Source organism: Canis lupus, chromosome 20 (assembly GCF_011100685.1).
Source record: "Canis lupus familiaris isolate Mischka breed German Shepherd chromosome 20, alternate assembly UU_Cfam_GSD_1.0, whole genome shotgun sequence".
Taxonomy (NCBI): Eukaryota; Metazoa; Chordata; class Mammalia; order Carnivora; family Canidae; genus Canis; species Canis lupus.
In genome coordinates this window covers 8,874,326-8,882,467 of record NC_049241.1, presented here as the reverse complement: position 1 = coordinate 8,882,467, position 8,142 = coordinate 8,874,326, and positions in this window count along the sequence as shown.

The window sequence follows — 8,142 nt, the reverse complement described above, 5'->3', positions numbered from 1 at the left end:
ATTTTAATCTAGGAACCAGATTGTTACTCAAAGACTTGGAAGAATTTACAGATTCAAGAACATAAGACCAGAGAAAGCCCAGAAGGAAGGCTGTCATAGTCATTTAGGCCAGCATGTTTCCAGGTATGGTCGTAGCCCCATGGAGTCTTCCTGATGAACCATGAAAAGAGATCAAAGTGAGTTCTTTCTGCAATTCTTAGAGTAAATGCCATGCAAAGCCAGGGGCTTTCATTTTTGTATATGACTAAGTACTTAATAGCTTTCTTCATTAATTATGAAGAGTGATTAAATTTTTATATGAAAGGGAGAAAGAAAGAAAGAAAGAAAGAAAGAAAGAAAGAAAGAAAGAAAGAAAGAAAGAAAACCAATATGCAGGTCTGCCAATTATTAAACTAAATCAGTTCTGTTTGATTCTCCTCCCATTTCTATTGCCAAGAGTAGCACCATTACTCACCAACTAGGCACTAGGAATACCCACACGCTTAGAGACATGTACAGTCATTTATTTGGCTATTACTTAATAAACTTGCTCTTTTTCATAATCAAGGTCCCTGGTTAAAATATTTAGTGACACCAATATTAGGCTCACCTCAATAGCAGAATTTTATGTGTAATCCTAGGTCAGCTATGAATCACAACTCTATTTCACCCAAGACAAAGTTCCAAAACCTTTTCCTGAACATACTCTGAGTTAAGGCAAAACAACACTGATGAGGGTCCCAGGCAGGCCACAAGTAAGGATAAGAGATAAGATGCAATCACAGAAAAAGAAAGAAAAGAAAAAGGGGACAAAATGAAAAGAAAAAAGGAAAAAGACTAAAAATAATAAAACTTTTAAAAAAGAATGTGAAAATAAATAAATGAATAAAAAGAATGTGAATGATTACATTTACAGCAGTGCTGAACTGTCATATGTTATATGTATTGAGCATTATCTACTCTGTGCCAGACACTGTTCTTAGGGCTTTCATATGCATTATTTAATTCATTCAATACACATTCATTGCATGTCTTCTGTGTGCCAGGCATCATTCTAAGATGCTCTGTAAAGAGCAAAATGTATAAAAATTTCCTCCTTCTCAGAGCTTACATTTTGGTAAGGAAGGATCTTATTTATTGTCACGATAAGGAAAAGAGATAGAAAAAGCATGATAGGAAGGCAAAAGATAGAGGTACGTGGGTGGCTCAGTTGTTTAAGCATCTGCCCTTGGCTTGGGTCAGGATCCAGGGGTCCTGTGATCCAGCCCTGCATTGGGGTCCCTGCTCCCCTCAGTGTGGAGCCTGCTTTTCCCTTTCCCTTGCTGCTCCCCCTGCTTGTTCTTGCTCTCTCTGTGTGTCAAATAAAGGAATACAATCTTAAAAAAAAGAAAAAAAGGCAAAAAATATGTATGGACAGAAAAAGAGAGGATTTAGGGAAGGAGATATAAAGGAGATGAAAGTTAGTGAATCATCCTCAAGACTTTGAGATGCTGGATTAAAAGGATAAGTCTCAGGACACCTGAGTGCTCAGTGGTTGGGTGCCTGCCTTCGGCTCAGGGTCGTGATCCTGGCATCCGGGAACAAGTTCCACACTGGGTTACCTGCAAGGAGCCTGCTTCTCCTTCTGCCTATGTCTCTGCCTCTCTCTCTCTCTCTCATGAATAAATAAATAAATCTTTAAAAAAATAAATAAAAGGACAAGTCTCTGTTCATGCCTCAAATCCTCCAATGTAAAGGCTTTGGAAGGTCCCACCATAACTAATTTAGTGAAAAGTCTGAATTATAAATGTGTGAAGAAATATGCTTCTACATTATCTCAAATGTAGGTAGCAATTTGAGGTGCAATTTTGAGAAGTCTTTCTGCACAGATATCCAGCAATATTCTGGTTTAATAGCAAGATAAGACATTTGTAATAAAAAAAAAAGACATTTGTAATAAGCAGTGTTCATCTGCACGTATATCTCTCGTTTCTCCCAGCCCATTCTAGTGAAAGAGGAGAAAAATCAGTGACCTAAGAAAAGTGGACCAGATATTTGGCTGAATCCTCACCAGCACCAGTTATAATATTAATAGATACTATTTACTGAGGATTTTCTATTTGCTGTAAAACAAACTATTCCAACAATGATTTATTTCTTTTAATTAAAAAGAATTTATTTGAGAGAGAGTGAGTGGGTGCACTTAGGCATGCACACACAAGTTGGAGAGGGGCAGAGGTAGAAAGAAGCAGACTCCCTGCTATGCAGGAAGCCCCATGAGAGGTTAGATCCCAGGATCTGAGATCATGACCTGAGCTGAAGTCAGACACTTAACTGGCTGAGCCACCCAGGTACTCCAACAATGTTTTATTTCTCATAATTCCATGGGTTAGCAGGTCAGTTCTGCTCACACTTGGTACACTCATGTGGCCTCATTCATATGGTGGGCTCAGGTGAGACACTGGTTTCCTGGTGCCTTTTTCTCTGTGTGGTCTCTTACCATACAAGAGTTTAGGCTGGGCTTCCCTACCTAGTGGCACAAATGGTCGAAGAGTGCAAGACAAGTCTCCTAAGACTTAGGCTTGGAACTAGCCAATAACACCCCTGCCACATTCCTCTGGTCAAAGCAAGTCATAAGCTCAGCTCAGATTCTAGGGGAAGGGAAATAGATTCCAGCTCTTGATGAGAATAATAGTACTACTTACAAATATGAAAATTGTTGGCAGTCATCTTTGTAGGCCAGCTATCTTATTTGCCACATGCCAGAAACTGTGTATTATCTCAATTAAAATTTTTTTAATTTATTCATAAGAGACACACAGAGAGGCAGAGACATAGGCAGAGGGAGAAGCAGGCTCCTCAAAGGGAGCCTGATGTGGGACTCGATTCCGGAACCCCAGGACCACGCCCTGAGCCAGACACTCAACCATTGAGCCACCCAGGCATCCCTATCCCAATTAATCTTTAAAGCAACTTATTAATTAGCCTCCTTTATGTCCCTATTCTACAAGTAAGGAAATTTAGTTCCCGAAAAGTTAAACACCCTCCTGCAAGTAGGTGACAGATCTAGGACCAGAGCTAACCACCTTTAGAGTTCTAATTCACAACCATCCCTCAATACAACACTCAGTAGAGTTAGAGGAGTTAAACCCCATGTTCCCTCTCCCTGAGGGAAGCAGAAAAATATAGTAGTTAAGAGCTTGGACTCTGGGGTCAAATGCTTTGATTCAAAACTTGGCTCTAAGTCTCATTAGTTCTGTGACTTTGGCCTAGTGACTTGGCCTCAAGTTCACCATCTGTAGAACAGGGCTGATAACACTATCTACCCCACAGGACTATTATGAAATAGTGTTAATTACTTTTGTTGTTCCCTGAGTGCCCTGAGTAGTTTACTCTAAATCCAGCAGTGGCACAGTCTCACTCAAGACCACAGTCTCCAGAGCTGTTGCTAAGTCTATGTGACTAGATAGTCTTTATCCTTGCTGACTTGGCTTCTGTTTCTGCTTTGCTTCTGGACCCTTGCTGCTGCCACAGTGACCACTACTGAGGGGGCCTGCCCCACTGTGGTCCCTCTCTGTTCATTTGTTGCACCTCTTGCTTCCTTCTGGAGTTGCCACTTCATGCTAGAGATCTGGTGGTTGTCCATGTTGACCTACAACAGTTTGCACTTTGTCAGTGCTCTGTTAAATTCTTCTGATTGCATAATAGGAGAGTAGTTCTCACAGGCTAATCCCATTAATACCTTGTTTGGCCTTTGACCATTTGCAAAGCGTTCACTAACACTTTTCTCTAACAAGGGAGGAGGAAATGGAAGTTTCTCTGGTTCAGGACCTTTGCTGGGTGTTCCCTGTATTCAGTTCCTTTTCTGTTGTGGGTGCTTTGAAAGAACTGCCATGTTTCAGAATGAGTAACCACTAGGTGGCAGCAGTGTTTTGCTTCCCAGGTCATTATCATCTCTTGGTCCCCCAAACCTTGTAATCTCAATTATAGCCAATAGATATACAGTTCCTTTCAAAGTGAATGACTTGCTTTTAAATAAACTTACTTACCCATATGAAGTTCAAAGTGAACAACAAATTTCATGTACATTCTTTTGAAAATTTGTGACCATGATGTCACTAATTCCATCAGAGTTCTCACAGGAGTTATATTACTGAAGCAGTTTTATAACCTTTGGTTTGAAAGGGCATGGGAAAAGTAAATAAACCTCAGCTTGTTTAGGGCATGGCCAAATCTGATTGTTTTCCCTTCTGGTTGTTAACACCCAACAGGCCAAAGGTCTGTTGGGTTAAGAGTTCATGGACTCCCAGCCTATCATTTCGTTAATAGGATTGTAGATACATCACTCATTTCCCAGTGAGGTCCCAAAAGGTTTTCTTGGGGAAGATGGAATTTCAGTAGATTACTGAGTGAGAAGCAAGTGTAGGGAACCCCTTTCTTTCAATTACATCTTCACAGGAATCCAACCTGCCAAATGGAATCCTCTTTTTAACAAACTAGATTTAGAAGTGCAAAGATAGAAGAACAGGTAGAGGAAAGGCCAGGAGTGCTAACAAAATCCTCATCTTACAGTATAGAGGACCAAAAGATACTGTCTATAGTTGATAGAACAAAAAGATGTTTAATATATCACTTAAATTTACCCAGTTAATTAAACATAGACGAATAAACTATATCAGGTTATAACTTTACATTTATTTATGTATTTAAAATAATCTCTACACCCATCATGGGGCTTGAACTCATGACCCCAAGATAAGGATTGCGTGCTCTTCTGACTGAGCCAGTCAGGTGCCCCATATATTGGGTTGTAAGTTTAATAGGAAGAGAAGGGAAGGAGAAATAGGATGGTGGGGATGTTAATAGGCTAAACCTCAAGTACCCTAACAGAGTCTGTAGATAATAACCAAAATTGAAAATGCAAGAAATAACACTACAAGTAGATTATTTAGAGACATGGAGTAAGTCACCAGGTGAACTAAAGGAAGAGGTAGTTAATTTTCGCTTCTGTAAACGAGCAAAGGAAGGGGCTGGGCTGGGGAGTGGCTGTACTATTTGACTTTCTAACTGTGACTTTATTTTACCCTTAAGAATGGGCAAGAATAGGGGCAGCCCAGGTGGCTTGGCAGTTTAGCGCTGCCTTCAGCCCAGGGTGTGATCCTGGAGACCTGGGATCGAGTCCCACGTTGGGTCTGCTGCTGTCTCTGCCTCTGTGTCTCTCATGAATAAATAAATAAAATTAAAAAAAAAAAATAGACAGCTATTAGGGCAAAATAGATATCTGGGTTCATGGGAACAACTAACACTGAATTCCTAATTTGTGTCATCATATCTGATGGAAATTAACAAATTTAATCATTATTTACATAGAGGTCACTAGTTTAATATAATACTACTATCAAAGAGACATTAGAAGCTTCTATTTCCACATGTATATGTCACTTATCTAAAACTGGCATGTTGGAGCAAGGATCCACTTCAGTCAATATTTTTACAGCAGATACTGGGTTTTTCTAATATAAGCCGAAATACCATTACTCTTTGCAATAAACCAGAACCAGAATTTTTTTTTTAATTTTTATTTATTTATGATAGTCACCAAGAGAGAGGGAGAGAGGCAGAGACACAGGCAGAGGGAGAAGCAGGCTCCATGCACCGGGAGCCCGACGTGGGATTCGATCCCCGGTCTCCACGATCGCGCCCTGGGCCAAAGGCAGGCGCCAAACCGCTGCGCCACCCAGGGATCCCTTTTTTTTTTTTTTAAAGATTTATTTATTCATGATAGACATAGAGAGAGAGAGAGAGGCAGAGACACAGGAGGAGGAAGAAGCAGACCCATGCCGGGAGCCTGACGTGGGACTCGATACCGGGACTCCAGGATCGCGCCCTGGACCAACGGCAGATGCTAAACCGCTGAGCCACCCAGGGATCCCAAGAACCAGAATTTTAAAGAGCAAATGTGTCCATTTTTACTTTCTTCATGGCATTTGAGTTCTTCAGTATGCATCCCCCAAACTTCCTGTTCTTTGTCTTCTTTTCAAAACCATATCCAATCCATCAGGAATGACAGGTTATTTTTCAAAATACACCAGAATCTGGCAATTCTCACCACACCCATCCCTACTATCCTAGTTTGAGCTGTCTCATTTCTCACTTGGACCACTGAAACAGCCTGGTAACTGCTTCCATCTTTGCCCATTCAGCAGCCTGAGAGATCCTTTTTGAATGTGTGGTAATTTGTAAAACATTGGCATATATGATGTACCCACCCCATTTTATCCTCTATCTCCTCATTCGCTCCTTCCCAGCTACATCGGCCTTCTAGATCTTCCTAGACCCTTTGGACATATTCCTACCCTTTGCCTGGAATGCTTTCTCCCAGATATCCAAATGGCTTACTCTCTCATTTCCTTGAGGTTCTGCTTTGTCACCTTATCAAAGAGGCCTTTCCTAGCCACTTGATATAAAATAGGCATTCCCCTCCCTCTCTCCAACACTCTCCATCCTCCCAGCTTGCTTGTTCTCCATTATGCTTATCATCTAGGAATGTTACCCATTTCCTGTATTGTCTCTATTTTCCATTAGAATATAAGCTCTAGAATAATTTTTCACTGTTGTATCCCTAGTGCCTACAAGAATGCCTGACAAACAATAGATGCTGAATAAATTCTGTCCCTTAAATGACACCTAATCATGATACCACAGGCAGATGTCTTAGAGCAATATTTCCCCAAGTGTGAGATCTGTTTATGAGAAATGATTTATTTTATTTTGAGAAATGATTTTATTTTTTTAAGACTTTTTTTATTTTTGAGAGTGAGAGTGTACATGAGCATGCATGTGCTGCCACACGAGCGGGGGGGGGGGGGGGGGGGGGCGGGGAGGGGCAGAAGGAGAAGGTGAGGGAGAGAGAGAATCCCAGGCCGACTCCCTGCTGAACAAGGAGCCCATGCAGGGCTTGATCTCAAGACCCTGAGATCATGACCTGAGCTGAAATCAAGAGTCAGAGGCTTGACTAACTGAGCCACTCAGTCTCCCCAGAAGTGATTTTAGATAGTATAAAAGTATGCATCAAATAACACTGAATCAGGTGGAGAGAATCTTTTCAATGTTTTAATCCCTCTCATTATGAAGCCTCATATGGTGCTAGTTTGTCTCCAATACTTGATAATTTATCCTTTTAAAAGAGAATGAGCCTTACATTTAAAGCCTACTAAGAGCCATTTGTAAGGAACACTATCTGGTGAGGATTTTAATAAATTTATCGTTTTCCTTGTATTATTTTTAGGGGAACAGCCTACTTCAATTATAAGACTGGTAACATGTTAATCTCATTTAAATCTTGCAATAACTCTTACGAGAAGAGTATCATTTTGCATTAGAGGAAACTACAGATGAGTTTCCCATGAGACCAAAATTTCCTTTGAGATAAAGTTCACATAATATAAAATTCATCATTTTAAATATTTTAAACTGTACAGTTCAGTTTCTTAGTATATTCACACTGTTGTACAACCATTATTACTAAATTATTCCAGAACATTCTTATTCCTCCCCCCCCCCAGAAAAAAACCCATATCCTTTAGCTATAACCCCAATGTCCTCACTCTTTCTGGCCCTAAGCAGTCACTAATCTTTCTGTCTCCATATATTTGCTTATGCTGGACATTTCATACTAACAGAATCATGTATGTGGTCTTTTGGGACTGACTTTTTCACACTTAGCATAATGTTTTAAAGGTTTATCCATTTTGTAGCATGAATCAGTACAGTGCTTCATTCCTTTTTATGACTGAATAATATTCCACTGTATGAATATATATATATATATACACATATATATATATCATTCTTTTTTATCTATTCATCAGCTGATGAATATTTGAGTTGTTCCCACTTTGGGGCTATTACAAATAATGCTTTAAGCACATCATGTACAAGTTTTTGTTTGAACACCTGTTTTTCAGTTTTCTTGTGTATATATTTAGGAGTAGAATTGCTGGGTCACGTGGAAATTCTGTTCAACTTTTTGAGGAAAGCCCAAAGTGTTTTCCAACGTGGCTGTATCACTTGCACTCCTACTTACAACATATAAGTGTTCCATTGCTCTATTACTTAGTAGAACTTGTAACTGTCCATTAAAAAAAAATTTAGTGCTCCACATCACTTGTCATCAGGGAAATA